The sequence below is a fragment of the Loxodonta africana genome, chromosome 8 (assembly GCF_030014295.1).
Source record: "Loxodonta africana isolate mLoxAfr1 chromosome 8, mLoxAfr1.hap2, whole genome shotgun sequence".
NCBI lineage: Eukaryota > Metazoa > Chordata > Mammalia > Proboscidea > Elephantidae > Loxodonta > Loxodonta africana.
Genome location: NC_087349.1, coordinates 49219132 through 49236354, shown reverse-complemented (window position 1 = coordinate 49236354; position 17223 = coordinate 49219132).

Here is a 17223-nt window from a genome sequence, read left to right as displayed (position 1 = left end):
TGCTGTGATGCTGGAAGCTATGCCACTAGTATTTCAAATACTAGCAGGGTCACCTTGGTGGACAGGTTTCAGCAGAGCTTCCAAGCTAAGATAGACTAGGAAGAAGGAGCTAGCAGTCTACTTCTGAAAAAATTGGCCAGTGAATAACCTTATGAATAGCAGCAGAACACTTTCTGATGTAGTGTTGGAAGATGAGCCTCTCATGTGGGAAAGCACTCAAAATATGACTGGGGAAGAGCTGCCTCCTTCAAGGGAGAGTTGACCTTAATGATGCGGATGGAGTGAAGTTTTTGGGACTTGGTTTGCAGATGTGGCATGACTCAGTATAAGAGGACACAGATGCAAACATCCATTAGTAATTGGAACGTGGAATGTTTTAATTGATCAAACATGCAATCAAGATGCATTGGTAATTACTGGTGATTGAAATGTGAAAGCTGGAAACAAAGAAGGATCAGTAGTTGGAAACTATGGTTTTGGTGATAGAAATGATGCCAGAGATCACATGATAGAATTTTGCAAGAGCAGTGACTTTTTCCTTACAGGTACCTTTTTTCAACATAAGCAGAGACTATACGCACGAACCTCACTGGATGGAATACATAGGAATAAAATCAACTACATCAGTGAAAAGACACGATGGAAAGGCTCAATATCGTCAGTCACAATAAAGCCAGGGGCTGACCGCAGAACAGATTACCAAAAAAGAACAAAGAAATCTCTTCTGGAAGAAGGTGAGCTAGAATCCTCCTTAGAAGTGAGGACGGTGAGATTTTATCTCAGGTACTTTGCACATGTTATCATGAGAGACCAGTCCTTGTAGAAAGGGCATCATATTTGGTAGAGGGTCATCAAAAAAACAGGAAGACCCTCACTGAGAAGGATTGACACAGTGGCTACTACGATGGGCTCAGATATAGCAATGATTACAAGGATGGCACAGGACCGTGCAGTGTTTCGTTCTGCTGTACACAGGATTGCTGTGATTTGGAGTCAACTCAATGGCACCTAGCAACAACAGTCCCTGTCTTAAAACGGGATTCCATTCTGTAGATTCCATTGTAAGTCGGTTCTGACCTTAGCTGAATACTTTTTTTTTTTTTTTTTAGTTTTCATTATTATTGCCTTTTATTATCAGTGTATTTAGAATTCTGAGCTTTGTCTTTGGGTGGTGGAAATATTAGATATAAACTTACAGATATATTTTAACACATACATACATAAAAAACACACAAACGATAAAAATTTACTCCAACAATAAAGAAGAGTTGGACAACATTGACATTTTGTCAGTTGTGGTTATAACTCCACTTGTGGAAGGTTCTGGATCATCTGGATTATCCGTCAGACTGGGGATAGCATTTCCAGTCAGAAAATTAGTGAGAATTATCTCTCTTTTTTTTGCTCATGTATTTCAAAGTAACATCTCACTGCTTCCTGGATATGCCTATCGGCTTTAGCAAAGTGATCAGCGTTTGGGTCCATGTTTTCGAGTAACTGAAGCCCTTAATTTAATTTAGAAAAAAGGTCAGATAATTCTTTCACTGTAAAATTTTTTGACAACTTCTCTTCTTCCCCTTCCTTATTCTTTCTTTCTTCGTCAGCATTTCTTTCATCTTCAAAAATCCATAACTCCTGATCTGTCGATTCCCCTCCTTCATGATCTATGAGCTGTTCTACATGGGCATTATCAAGTTCTAAATTCAGCGTTCTTGCCATATGGACGATTTTCCCACTGAGCTCTTTTGTCATATTATCCTGATCAAATGCTTGGAGCACGTTCACATAACTAAGCAATTTTTTTCCAAATTCCCTGCATATATTTTCCTGTAACTTTCTCTCAGGAAGATACAATGTTCCGGATATACTGAAAAAAAAAAATACTGAAGAACATTATAATTCTTCCAGAAATCACATTTTGTTACCATACCTCCATCTGTTGCAGCTATTGCCTGAGAAAATGTAGTCCATAGATAGTATCCCTTGAAAGTGGTGACTGCACCTTGATCCATAGGCAGAATCACAGCTGTCTTTATTGGAAGGTAGATGTACAAAAAAGAACAGATAAACAGATGGTCATAAGTGTGGTTTGTTGTAACTTGCCTACTTCATAAATCAGGGACTATCTATGTGTGTGTATATACATATATATATATACCAAAAAAAAAAAAAAATGCCTGTTGCCGTTGAGTCGATTACAACTCATAGTGACCGTAGAGAACAGAACAGAATGGCCTCATAGGGTTTTCATAGCTATAAATCTTTATGGAAGCAGACTGCCACATCTTTCTCCTGCAGAGCAACTGTTGGATTTGAACTGCTGACTTTTTGGTTAGCAGCTGTTGCTGTTAGTTGTCATCAAGTCAATTCAGACTCATGGTGATCCCATGTGTGCAGAGTAGAACCGCTCCATAGGGTTTTCAAGGCTGTGACCTTTTGGAGCAGATTGCCAGGTCTTACTTCCGACTTGCCTCTAGGTGAGTTCGAGCCTCCAATCCATGGGTTAGTAGTCCAGTGCTTAACCATTTACACCACCACACACAGAGAAAGACAAATAAATAGATACAGACACTCTACTCTGATATTTCTGCACAGTGTAATAAAAATAAGTATGCACTTTCTACATTTGACACAAGCAAAAGTCAAGGCATGAATCCTGAACACGACCTACCAGGAAATTTATATACATTTTTTTTTAATTTTAGAAAGGTTTTTTCTTTTTAAAGAAAACAATTCTCTGCCTCCTTAATGTGCTCAGATAGTAGCAGTAGCAAATTGATCATGAAGAAGTGAGGAAATTGTTTGTTTGGAGACTACTTCATGGGTATCTGTTTCTTTATGTTTTTGCACTTCCATTTGGCTACATAGAATTTGTAGGGTTGACCGGCATGAGAACAATCCAGTTAAAAATATTCCAGCCAGCGGTTTGCTAAACCTCACAATTCAAATCATTGAACATTTATGATCGTTCTTTGAATATTTTAATCAAAAAATAAGTATTGATAGTATCTGTTTAATAAATATACACGTACACACATGAAACATTTTTCCCCTGTAAAATGGAAGGGTTTGGGATCCTTAAAGAGCATATCCAGCATGCATGTGTGGCTTTAGTGGGGTTCAGATACCAGGGACAAGTCTCACAACAGATTGTCACTTAGCTGAACATTAAAGCCGCTGTGGTTGTTTTGGCCATTATGTAATTATGTTTTTATGCTTAGTCATATAGTATATAATTTATTTATAATTATTGCAGTTAAAGACAGACAAGATAAAAGACACTGATAATGAATTACAAATTAATGACAAAAATGCATTCACACAATAATAGTTATATAAATTTGCATTAAAATATTCTTCAAAAAATTTACAAGTTGCTTTTGTCTGACTACAATGATACGTATATATGCATATGTATATATACAAAATTCCCAAATCCCAGATAGTGAAAGCAGTTTAAGTAATGTGTAATAATTTTTTATTCCTAAATTTTATTTATTTTGTTGTTGTTGAGAATATACAGTGCAAAACATACACCAATTCAACAGTTTCTACATGTATAATTTAGTGGCACTGATTACATTCTTCGAATTATGCAACCATTCTCACCATCCTTTTCTGAGTTGTTCCTCCCTCATTAACATAAACTCACTGCCCCTAGGGTTCCCATCTAATCTTTTGAGTTGCTGTTACCAATTTGATCCCACACAGATAGTCCTTAAAAGAGCATAATTCTCAAGGCAAGACTTTTTTTTACTAATGAAGCTGAACTATTGTTAAGTCTTTTAAGAAAACTTCAGGGAAAATTTTTGGTATAAGCTTTAAAGACTATCTCAGGCAAGAGTTTCAGGGGTTCATCCACCCTCTATGGTTCCAGAAAGTCTGTAGTTCGTGAGAATTTGAAATTCTGCTCTGCGCTTCTACATACACCTACTCCTCACTTATCAACTGTCCCATTATCTGGCATTTCACATTTATGACAATAGTAAAAAACCTACTATTTTGCACATTAATGACGTATGTCGGCAGTAATGAAGGCCAAGGTACAAGGCAAGGGTAACATTGGTTGTGATGGTTAATTACATGCCAACTTGGTTGGACCACGATTCTCAGTGGTTTGTCAGTTATGTAATGATGTAATTTGTCAGTTATATAATGATGTAGTCATCCTCCATTTTTTGGTCTGATGTGGTCATCCCCCATTTTTGCATAATGCCATTTTTACATAATGACCTGGTCTTTGGAACCTAACGATGTCAATAAGTGAGGACTGGGTGTGTTTTATTTAAGATGCTCAATTTATTGTTAAGATTATACAGTGAAACCTGAGAGACTTGGAACTGGACAGGGCTGCCTTGTTTTTCCAGTTCTTCCAAATTTTCCACCTTTGACAGGGTGCTGTTTTACTATTCTCTATCACTTGTTTCAGTGGAAAATATTTCAGTTTTCCTTCTTTGACAGGTTTTCCCCTTATAGTTTCCAGCTTTGTAGGTTTTACTTTATAAATAAAAGGAAACCTGTGGTGCAGTGGTTAATGTGCTTGGCTACTAATTAGCTTCTCCAGGGGAGAAGGATGTGGCAGTCTGCTTCTCTAAAGATTCAGGGCCTTGGAAACCCTATGAGGCAGTTTTACTCTGTCGGAATGGACTCAATGGCAATGCATAGTAATTTGACATATAATTGTTTCAATTCATATTTTAAGCAATGTTTGGCCCACAAACCATATATATAAAGCATGTTATATTTTGGCTGCAAAAACTGGAACCTATGTAAGGTGGAAACCTGTTAGAGAAGGAAAACTAAAATATTTTCCACTAAAACAAGTGATAGAAAAGTGGTAAGGCTATACCCTGTCAAAGATGGAGAACTTGGGAGACCTGGAAAAACAAGGCAGCCCTGTCAAGTTCTGACTCTCACAGGTTTCGTTATCAATAAACTGAATACATTGTTGAATAGAATATATGAAATTTCTCCTTTTTTAAAAAAAAATTTTTTTTAAGGTTATAAATAATATTATAGTTCAAACATGTAATAGGATATAAACAAGTTATTTGGAAATATTGTTTTTACACACCTTCTACATTTGTTTGCCAACCACTTCCTCCCCCTGGGAGGTAGTTTTATGAACACCGCTATCAAAAATGGATTACTCAATAAGCAAGGTAAGCATGTGCATAGGGCATCAACAAAACAAGGACACCAGTTGCCCAAAGCAAAAACTCAGAGATGCCAAGCAGACAGGGCCCAAGGAAAAGCGAGGGCTGCAGTGGAAGGGAATGGGCAGGGCACTAAATGAAATTGATACCAGCTCCAGTGCATAAGAATGTGCCAGCCAGAAATAAATTTCATGCTGGGTCACAAGCGCACTCACACGGAAAGTTGTTTAAACTATGAGGCCCCTACCACTTCAACACCTTCGTTGACATCTGTCTCCTATGGTCTGCTCCCGTGTAATTGAAACTCCTTATCCAAGCAAGTCTCTTGAGAGTATACTATTTCTTTCTAATAAACAAGAGGTGGGGGTGGGCTGTTGAGTCTAACTCTTGCTATATTCACCCAATATGCAACTGGATCCAACATGAGTGGTTACTAGGCAAGGATATTAATAGATAACAGGACTCTGATCCATTTTGACAGAACTGTCTTGTACATCCACATCTGTTGATCCAGCAACTCAAGCCAGGAGGTCCAGCAGTGCTCTTTGCCATGATACAAACACAAGGATATGCTTTTGTACACATCCTGGTAAACAACCAATGGGAACTGCAGTCTCAGATGATGCACAATAGTGACGGAACTTGCATAAGTCTACCACTGCAATGAATTCAATCAAATTACTTTTTAACTGCATAGCATTTACACAAGTTATGTCCTAAGTTTTGTAAACAATAATATTTATAACTTCATCTTTAAAACATGTGACATATATGGGAACACAATCTAGTATACGTTTAATATAATACTAACATGGGTAACAATTTAATATAACACTAACTTAGCAAATGTGCAAAAAATACTGGAAATTTTATTTGTTGTATAATAGGTGGGATATTCTTTTTGTAGTAATTGTAGTATATAGTAAAAATGTTAGTACCTCTCATCCACTAAAAATATTATAATCCAGTTCACCTCCTTCTGCTAAAATGGCATGTGCCACTTTTGAATTCAATCACTAATATTACAGTCACATTTAAAAAGAAGTTACATCATGGATAGCTAAGACACACATATCACATATATATATGTACATATATAACTCATATATCCTATTCAAATGCATGAGTAAGCAGAGAAAGGGGCACCACAGATTATCAGTGTTTAGGTCCCTCACATGCCTTAATCCAGCCCTGGCTACTATGCCAATTTTTTTTTTACAACAATTTTGTTCTTAAAAAAAAAAAAAAAAAGAATTGGCAAAGCATATTTACAAAAATACCTCCTATGGAAAGGGAGCAGTTGGCAAATATACAGAACCAAAAAAAAAAAAAAAACCCATTGCCATCAAGTCAATTCCAACTCATAGTGACCTTACTGGACAGAGTAGAACTGCCCCATAAGATTTCCAAGGAGCAGCTAGTGGAAACAAATAGAAGTTGGATGTTATTTATGCAAAAATATGGTACACTTAAAGGCAATATTAAATACATTATTTTACTTTTTTGCCTTAAAAATAACAACAAAAATTTCTAAAGAGCTTTTGAAATTACATGAAACACCAAAAAGTTACTAATGAACTAATGAAAAATGGTGATTAGAGACTATTCTACCATTTTGCAGTTGACAAAACTAGACTGCGAAGTGGTGTCTTCATCATGGTCATAAAACTAGACATGATAACTTCCTGGGTCTTACTGTTATTTTCATATTTTCTCACTATATTTCAGGGCCACAACTCAATAGTTTTTATTTCTGTTATGTATTATAAATAAAAATACTCTTATGCTTTAAGAAATCTAGTATTATTAAAAAATGTTATTTCCCATTGCTGAGAGGGCTTTAACCACTGCACCACCAGGGCTCCAAAAGAGAGCTAGAATGGATTAAAATAAGAATTAGCATCTATTACAGAGAAACCAGTTAAGAAAATAAGATGGTAATTTGAACATCTCTCCTGAAATAATAACAGTATTACAATATCAAGTGTGAGTAGCAATTTAAAAAAATGTAATTATAGAGTTAGCAAAAATTTCCCTTTTCCTTGTTATGAGAAAGTAGGAATAGGAATTAAATCTGTTCCATTAGTTTTGGCCCTTTATGAGCACAGCTTCCGGGTCACTGGAGGCACTGAACTCACATCCATCTTTTATTGTTTTCAATTCCAGTTTTTCATCTCTCTAAAATGAGATTTTTACCTTTTTACAACATAGTTTAAAAATTTAACAATGGTTTTAAAATTTAACAATTGTTTTGTCCAGCTTTTATAGTTTGTTTGTTTTTTTTCCCCCGGAGGAAAGATTTCACTGAAACAAGTTATTCTCTCATAGTCAAGACCAAAGTTTTGAAAATCGTTATCTGAGCTCACATTTATTATCCCTATTTTAGAAATGACTAGGTGATAGAGACTCACCCATCGTACAGAGCTAGTAACTGGCAGAACTATAACTTACATTCAAATCTGCTAATGCAAAATCTATTGATCTTTCAGTTTTACCTCAAAGGTTATAAGTATTTATGTTAAAAACACGTTGAACATGTAGAATCAACTGTAAATAAAATACATTAAAACCTGTTATTTATGACAGGCTCTTTGTTGATTTTATCTGTGTGTGTGTATATTATATACATGGAAACCCTGGTGGCATAGTGGTTAAGAGCTACAGCTGCTAGCCAAAAAGTCAGCAGTTCGAATCCACTAGGAGCTCCTTGGAAACCCGAAGTGGCAGTTTTACTCTGTCCTATAGGGTCGCTATGAGTCAGAATTGACTCAACGGCAGCAGGTTGGTTTTTTATATATATATATTTGTGTGTATATATATGTGTATGTACGTATGAATGTGTATATATATATAGAGAGAGAGAGAGAGAGTCTATTTTCCCAAACACTGTAGAGCTCACGGTATGTAAAATCTATTTCTATTCCAAGCATTCTAGCCTCCTATTCTATGGTGCTATTACGTTTTGTGGATATGCACTTATTATATAAGACTGATGCTCTTATTCAGGAGATGATCTAGGACAGAAGGGATCTTAAATAGTTAACACAATATCGAAATTGTTAGGATGAGTCATTAACTTTAATGAAGGGCATTTTTTTCCTTTCCTTTTTATATTTTATCTACTCATGTAATAAATAATAGTCATAATGAAACTATAGAAGTGACAATGATAATTTTGATGATTGTATAATTTCACATTTCCAGAAGAGCTAAAGCATATCCCATCCTTAATCAGTTGTTTAAATTATATGTCTTAAAATGACACTCAGTGTTTTAAAAAAGAAAATGTATTTTGGGAGACTTTCATCCTAAAAATAAATCTGCCTCCATTAGAAAGCCTGATTCCTCATTCTCCTGCTCATTTAGCTTAATGAATGCCATTAGCACCGGCTGTTGATCATAATGGATAAGTTATGAGTTGCTCTTCTTCTCACTTATGTTTTCCACCCCAGGAAAAAAAATCCCCCATGCAGGTGGAGTCTTTACAAGCCTGGTACTTCCTCATCACTGAATAAGAATGATGATATAAAAATAACTTTGAAGGCAATTTTGATAAGAACAAGGCCAGATCCTTGCTCTCCAACTTATTAGCTATGGAAATGAAAGCATATTGAGAAAATGTGGATGATAATGCATTGGGGGGTATTTTGGAGGGTGAAACAATATGGATACAATTTATTAAATAATTTTATAGTATGGTATGACTATACAATATATTATTTCTGTAATGTATAGATAATTATTTATTCCCCCAAATATATATATATATATATATATATATATATATATATATATATATATTTATGGAGCCCTTGTAGGGCAGTGGTTAAGCATTTGGCTGCTAACCAAAATGTCAGCAGTTTGAAATCACCAGTGGCTCCACAGGAGAAATACGCGGCAGTCTACTTCTGTAAAGATTATAGCCTTGGAAACCCTATAGGGCAGTTCTACTCTGCCCTGAAGGGTTGCTATGAGTCGTAATCAACTCTATGGCAATGGATTTTTTTCATTTACATATATAGATATCTATATCTATATATATAAACACACACACTATACATACATACATACTTGCTTTGTAATATACCTGTGTGAGTATAAGTGCGTATGTATGTAGCTACCAGCTACCAAGAAATTATAACTTAAAAGCTTAAAAACCCACTGCCGTCAAGTCTATTCTGACTCATAGCAACCCTGTAGGACAGAGTAGAACTGCCCTATAGAGCTTCTGAGTCTGTAATCTTTACAGAAGCAGGCTGCCACATCTTTTTCCTGAGGAGAGGTTGATGGGTTTGGATCACTGACCTTTTGGTTAGCAGCCAGCAAACCAAAAATAAACCAAACCCATTGCTGTCGCATAGATTCTGACTCATAGCAACCCTACAGAAAAGAGAACTGCCCCGTAGAGTTTCCAAGGAGTGGCTGGATTCAAACTGCCAACCTTTTGGTTAGCAGCCTGAGCTCTTAACCACTGCACAGCCTATATCCTAAAGCAATAAATTTCCTTTAGGGAATAAAGAATGTCACTTGAGGTACAAGCCCTCAGATTCACCAATATGAAATGTTAAGGAAAATTAATAATTAATCCATGGCAATATGCCAGTAGAAAAAGGTGGTCAAAGTGAATATATGTGTAGTTTTAAATGGCTTTACTTGATACAGGTCTGCTTTTATAGCATAGTCTAGAGGAACAAACATATTTGTAGAAATTTCAGACCTGGAAGGTGGTATACGGTAACACAAAAAGGCTACATCTCTATTTTAAAAACTACGAAGGCAAAGTGTAAATGTTCATATAAAGTGTGGCTCAGAATTTTTGATACTTTCTATTTTTCTGGCAAGAAGATGCTTTAAAAGATGGTTCACCAGTACCTGGGGAGAGAACTGGGGAAATCGTCATCCTATTGGCATTGCCATGAAATTATGAGGGGTTGAAAAATAATCTCTGTCCATCACGCAGAGCCAAAAAATAGAACAGCAAACACACAAGAACATCCTGGAAATAAATTCAAGGAGACACAGAGCACATGAATCTTAACATTAAATCCGTAGAAAAAAGCAAATGAACTGAGAGTGTAGGAAGACAAAATAAAAATAGCCCAATATTGTATAGAACAAAGTGTACAGAGAACATGAGGAATAAGGTGTATAAAAGAAAGTAAAGGAAAATGGAGTACTACGTAGCATAAATGCAAAAAAGGTGAACAAGGAATCTTCTACATACTTGTATTTAGGCCCACCAAACTTTTTGTGACAGTGGCAATAGCTGAGTACTAAAATATTTGCTGTCACTCAAATATCAGTTACAACTGAGAGAGCTTTTTTTTTTTTTTTGAGGTTATGAAACAAATATTCCAACTGGAGTGATCAGCAAAGACTTGCTGCTAGTCATTTTGAATTTACTTGGTCCTTGAGTAAACATAGTTTGGATCCTCTGTGTAAAATAAGAAGATACTCTCTTCTTGGGAATTGCCATCGAACTCTACCTCTGTAGCCCCAGGAGCCAATTTTGGAAGATATCATGTACAACAGCGTAAAAATGGAGAGCCATATTGTCTAGCTTCAAATATCGACTTTGCCACTTACCTTTGACAGATAATAATAGCATTTTGTGTCTCAGTGTCCACATCTACAAAAAAGGAACAAAAAACTATGTCATGGATTGAATTGTATTCTCCAAAAATATGTGCCAACTTGGCTAGGCCATGATTCCCAGTATTGTATGTTTGTCCTCCATTTTGTGATCTGATGTGATTATCCTATGTGTTGTAAATCCTAATTTCTATGATGTTAATGAGGCAAGATTAGAGGCAGAACTCAATCTATGGGATTAGGTTATATCTCAAATCAATCTCTTTCAAGATATAAGAGAAGCAAGCAGAGAGGGTAGGGACCTCATGCTACCAAGAATGAAGTGCCAGGAACAGAGTGCATCCTTTGGACACAGGGTCCCTGTGCTGAGATGCTCCTAGACCAGGGAAAAGTTGATGACAGAGACTTTCCCCCAGAACCAACAGAGTGAGAAAGTATTCCCTGCTACCTGGTGCCCTGAGTTAGGACTTCTAGCCTCTTGGACTATAAGAGAATAAATTTCTGTTTGTTAAAACCATCCTCTTGTGGTATTTCCGTTGTAGCAGTACTAGATAAGACAGACTATCTACCTCATAGAGTTGTTATGAGAATTACCGTTGTTTTTATTAGGTGTCATCAAATTAGCTCTGACTCATAGCGACCCATGCACAACAGAACAAAATACTGCTTGGTCTTGTGCCATCCTCAGAATCGTTGCTATGTTTGAGCTCATTGTTGCAGCCACTGTATCAATCCATCTCATTGAGAGTCTTCCTCTTTTTCACTGACCCTCTACTTTACTTGGAGACCCGGTGGTTAAGAGACAATGGCTGCTAACCAGGAGGTCAGCATTTCAAACCCACCAGCTACTACTTGGAAACCCTATGGGGCAGTTCTACCATGTCCTACAGGGTCACTGTGAGTTGGAATCGACTCAATGGCAACGAGTTTGGTTTTTTTGGTTTCTGCTTTACCAAGCATGATGTCATTCTCCAGGGACTGGTCCCTCCTGATAACACATCCAAAGTACATGAGACAAAGTCTAGCCATCCTTGTTTCTAAGGAGCATCCTGGCTGTACTCCTTCCAAGACATATTTGTTTGTTCTTCTGGCAGCAGAGGTGTTGAATTATGTAGAGTGCTTACAATCCTGTATGTCACATAGTAAGCACTATATGTTTGTTAAATACATAAAAATTAGAGGCACCTATTAGAAATACTTTCTCATTCATTCAGTAAATACTTTTTAAAATCCGTTCAATTAATGCCTGCTATTTGCCAGGCACTGTTCTGGGTACTTGCGATTCCCTAGTCAATAAAATGAACAAAAACCCTTGCTTCCTTTGAATTAACATTCTCATAGATGTATTCTATTTGAAACATCCAGGCATAACTATAATGATAGTATCTCATTGGGCTTTGTTCCAGCGTTTTTGTATATATTATCAATTAATCCCCATTGTATAGTTAACAGAAATGTTAACTAAGGGATCTAATACCTGTGTGTTTCTAAGTACCTAGCCTTCCTCCAAGGAACCTGGTGGTGCAACGGATAAGCACTCAGCTGCTAGCTGAAGGGTCAACAGTTGGAAATCATCAGCTGCAGTACATGGGCAATCTTCCCATAAAGATTTACAGATTTGAAAATTGGATTCAGTTAGAACCCACTAGCCTCTCTGCAGGAGAAAGATATGGCAGTTAGAACCCACCAGTCTCTCTGCGGGAGAAAGATATGGCAGCATTGGAAACTCTATGGGGCAGTTTTACTCTGTTCTATAGGGTCGCCATGAGTCGGAATTGACTTGATGGCAATGGGTTATCTTTCCTCCAATCTTAACAGATTAAAACTGCCCAAAGGGCTTCCAAGGCTGTAATCTTTACAGAAGCAGACTGCCACATCTTTCTCCCACAGAGAGGCTTGAGAGTTGTAAATGAACACTACCGCTTTAACCACTCTACCACTAGAGCTCCTTCTAATCTTGTTAGCTTCTTGTTATTTTTTATTCAGCTCTCCCTCCTTCCCTCCCTTCTTCCCTCCCTCCCTCCTTCTTTCCTTCCTTCCACAAACAGCTAGTAATATTTTCTGGTTGAGCCTAAGTCCAAAACCAGAGATTCTAGTTCCAGACTCTTTTAAAAAATTTGTTTCTTCAATTAACAATTTGGTAAAGCTGGAAACAATTTCATACATGTTTGGCTTATTATAGAAGTTTAATTCCCATCTGAGTTGCAATTTAAGGACTTTTTTTTACCTAACTAGTTTTGGATTTTTAAATACCTGAGTATGTTGATAAAAAGGTAGCTTTCCTCATTCTCTCAAACAACACATCAGAACAGTTACAATGACAAGTCAACTCTACCTTCCAAATATATTTTGTACACATTATTTTCTCCCAATTTCCAATTTTATTGACTTTGATCATGTTCCCATTGTCCTCAGGTACAGACAACTATATTTACGTTACAACTTCTTAACAGGTCTCCCTTCCTCCGAATTTCTCTCATAATATTCCTTGATAACATGTGTCTGATTACGTTTCCCCCATATCTGTAACCCTTAAATGATTTCGCAACATGTATTAAACCATTCACTATTTTGTTCTTACCTAAAGCTCTAACCTGACTCCTGGCTTGGAATGGTATTGATCTTTCTAAATATTTCTTAGATGTTACCTCTTCGGAAAATCTTTCCTGATCAATTGCTTGATACACCCAATACTGAGAGTTTGTCCCGCTTCTCTGCTCTACATCTGCATTTCTTTTTCTAGTTTTACATTTTGTCTTTATTGCTTAGTATTTAATATTCGCTTACTGATATGTCTCCCGTATAGGACAGAGTAGAACCGCCCCACAGAGTTTTCAAGGAATGGCTTGTGGATTCAAACTGTCGACCTTTTGGTTAGTAGCCATAGCTCTTAACCACTGTGCCACCAGGGTTCCATGTCTCATCTACATGACAGAAATTTTAAAGGGCAGGTTTTATGCCTTATGCATTATTTTATTCCTAAATTTAGCACAATACTTGGCACAAACTAGCTGTTCCAAAAATGTTTGTTAAATTAAATTAGTATTAAATCAAGCATTGAAGAAAATTGATATCATGAAGTTGTTCTGTTAGCCTTATTTTCCCTTTTACTTATTTAGTCATTATTCATAATAATAAGAAAAAAGTAGGTGTCAAAAAGAAAAAAAGCCACTATAATTCATATTAAGGAATATAATTGCTTTGTTTTCTCAGACTGACATTATAACAAATGGATATTTGTTAGCTCTTCCCCTATGGCAGTTCCAGACAAACAGTTTGGAGAGGTAACTGAAGACAATGAAGTCTCACCATTTTGGCCCACCCACATTTATTTGAAAAAAAAAAAAAAAAATCAGAGCTGATTTAGGGAATAAATAGCTTTTAGACAAGCATGTACAATACTAAATATTGTCATCTGTAGGACTTCACATGTGATTTGGGAATTTGGGAGGTGAGACAGTTATTAATTAGCAGAAAACTTCTACCACCCCTATGTCTGAGGGACAAAGAGAAAAGGTACTGTCATCAGAGTTAATGGGTCAGAATTGCCTAGGAAATCTAGAAAAATGTACTTCTCCAGCTTTCTGGCAGGAGCTAGAGCCTTGGAATAGGCACAGCTATTGCCAAAGACGCTACTTTAGGCAGAGCAGGAGGGGCATAACTTGGCTCCTCCCTTTCTCTGGATCTACAGACTCCTACCAGTTCCAGAGCATAGGTTGTTTCTTTTTGGGTAACTATTTGTTTTTAGAGCATGTCAGAAAGAGCATGTATAACTAGAATATGTTGTATGATTTAAAGCTTATCATATTCCTTTGATAGAGTCATCTATGGGTTTGACAAAAAAGATGATCATTTTTCTCCTTTTTTGTTTTTGTGTTTGGGAATCTGTGATCACCCGAGAGATAATGAGATCACTAGCACATATCCATTTATCTGATTAATTTACTGACATTTTAGTGACTATTCTATATAAATAGAAGAGATAATTTCATTAGGAGAAAGTTTGGTAGCCACATGTGTAAATGACGGAGAAAAGGGTGGAGGAAGGAACAATTCTAGCAATAGTGAACAAGGAGGAACAGCTTGGGATGGTGGCACCTTGGATAGAAACCTAGCAGGCAGCAGTACTGGAAGGTTAGGCAGATGAGTCCAAAAAGGGAGACAAAGACCCTGGAAAGCCACCTCATCTACAATGCAGTGTGGCCCAGAGCTGTTCTGTCTACCCTTGTTGACAGCTCCAGGTTTGTCTTTAGGAGGAAGGGTATGATAACTAGGGGGCTTTCAGTGAAGGTATGTTTGCATAACAAACACACAGGTTCTGTTTATTTTGACTTTAGGGGAGAGGTGCTGGTGGAGACTGAGTGAGGTCAAGACTTCAAGCAAACCCTGGGCCCTGAAGCAATCTCTGCTTTTTATTTCCTTGCATATGTAAAGTAAAATTTTCAATGATAAAATTTTTTCCTCATTTGAATCAATCAGGCTTCTTTTGTATTTCATTTCCCATATTATCTTGCATATGTCACTATTTTCCTAAAATGAAAAATAAATTCAACATAAGTTGTCAAACATCTTCATTAATGTTCTAATGTGATGCAGTATAAAGAACATGATTTTCATTTTTAAAAAAATAGCAAAAATGATATTTTAAGAATGTGTTTTAACTAAAGTTTTATGGATTTTCTTTGTACCCTCACCTAGATAAAGTCAATTTAAAGTTTAGGCATGGTAAAAATAGAATTTAAAAAAATACGTAGCATCTTGATCATGAAGATGAAACAATGGGAGTAGATGTTCATGTTTGTATTAATGGAAATATATGGACATATCAATCAAACCAAGAAAACCTAAAATAAATGTCATCTGGCTTGGTTAGTCAGTAGAATTGTGAAGGAGCATCCCCTGTCAAGTTTGTCCCTGTTATTGAGGATATAAGGCATGGATGTGAAATAAGCAATACTCTTGTGGAATTCTCTATGCTTAAAAATATCTTCTAAATGTTTCTACAATTATAAACTACAATTAATAAAGTTCTCTTTTAAAATGCTGATACCAGGTGGTAACATGGAGTCTTTGTCATTTGTATATCCTGTGATAATTCTTTTAAAAAACTCAAGTAATATGGGATTTGGATAGAGCAGGACTGAGAAGTGTTTCATTCTGTTGTACATAGGGTCTCTATGAGCCAGAACCGACTCAACAGCAACAATGTGGTATTTATTATAAGGGTATCCACAAAAAGAAATTCAGAAAATAAAGACCAAGAAGGGCTCAGGAGGAGCAAGAGAGGACCTCTAAGGAGCACTCCAGTAGGGGCGTGTGGATATTGATCCTCCTGCACTTTCCCATTGTGATTCTTTTTGATTCTCTATTACTTTCTTTTACACTTTACTTTCTATTTTTCTCCATATCTCATAGTTTTATCCACAAGGGTTCCTCCTTTCTAATGTTTAAAATATTTAAAATTTGGGTTTCCTGATATATTTGGGCCCATTCACTTCATGACTCACATTCTTTGAGCTTCAAGCAACTGCTGCTAACTGTACCATTCTCTTGCTATGTTCCTAGACAAAAATCAATGGAAATAGCTTGTCTTTTCTCTCTAGGCCCCTTGGGCCAGTGCCCAGGCTATGGACTGCCTGCTTTATCCATGATCCAATCAACTGTGGTCTGCAAACAAATGTACCAAAGTGAGATGGAAATTATTTATACAAACCAGGTTTTATAGCAGCTTCTGTGGTAGTTGGGAGCCAGGGGTGGTGGTTAAGTAATGGGGTGTTCCTTAATAAAGATATTTTTTCCCTCTGCTCCAGATCATTTCAAATTCAGTCATGGAAGAATAAGAAATGGCTTTCAGCTTCTAAAACTTCAATATCATAGATTTTTGTTCAAGAAGAAAATCCCTCATTTTACAAATAAGCAAAGTGAGGGCTAGAGAGATTGAGTAACTTGTGCCCTATTATACAACTAGTCATTGGTATAGCTGGGACTAATACACAGGAGCTCTGTTTCTTGCAGCATACCAAGCTATTCCTCATTCCTTATCCATTCGAGACTGAACAGGAACAGAATTAAAAACTTTCTTTTTCTTTGCCTGTGAATGAGCAACCCCTGCACTAAGCCTGTTTAGCATATTTCTGCAGATTATGGCTGACCAACGTTTTGGGGAAGGCATTAATGGACAGGCTTAAAGCTTCTGAACAGCTTGTAACCAGTTTAGTTTTCAAGGTACTGACACCCACATAACAGGTTTTTGCTCAAGGGTTCGTTTTCATTTTAGATGTAGACTATTAAAACAGAGATCCAAAATTCGGTGGGAGGCAAGTACTACTAGCCACTTTCTTTGCCTAAGACACACTGAATAACCAGGATTCTATTTATGACTCACAGCAAAGATACCACTACTTAGGAAGTAATTCATATGTTTCTGGGAGTGAAATATGTGAATGTCATGATGTTGGTCAAAGGCAGCTTGCAT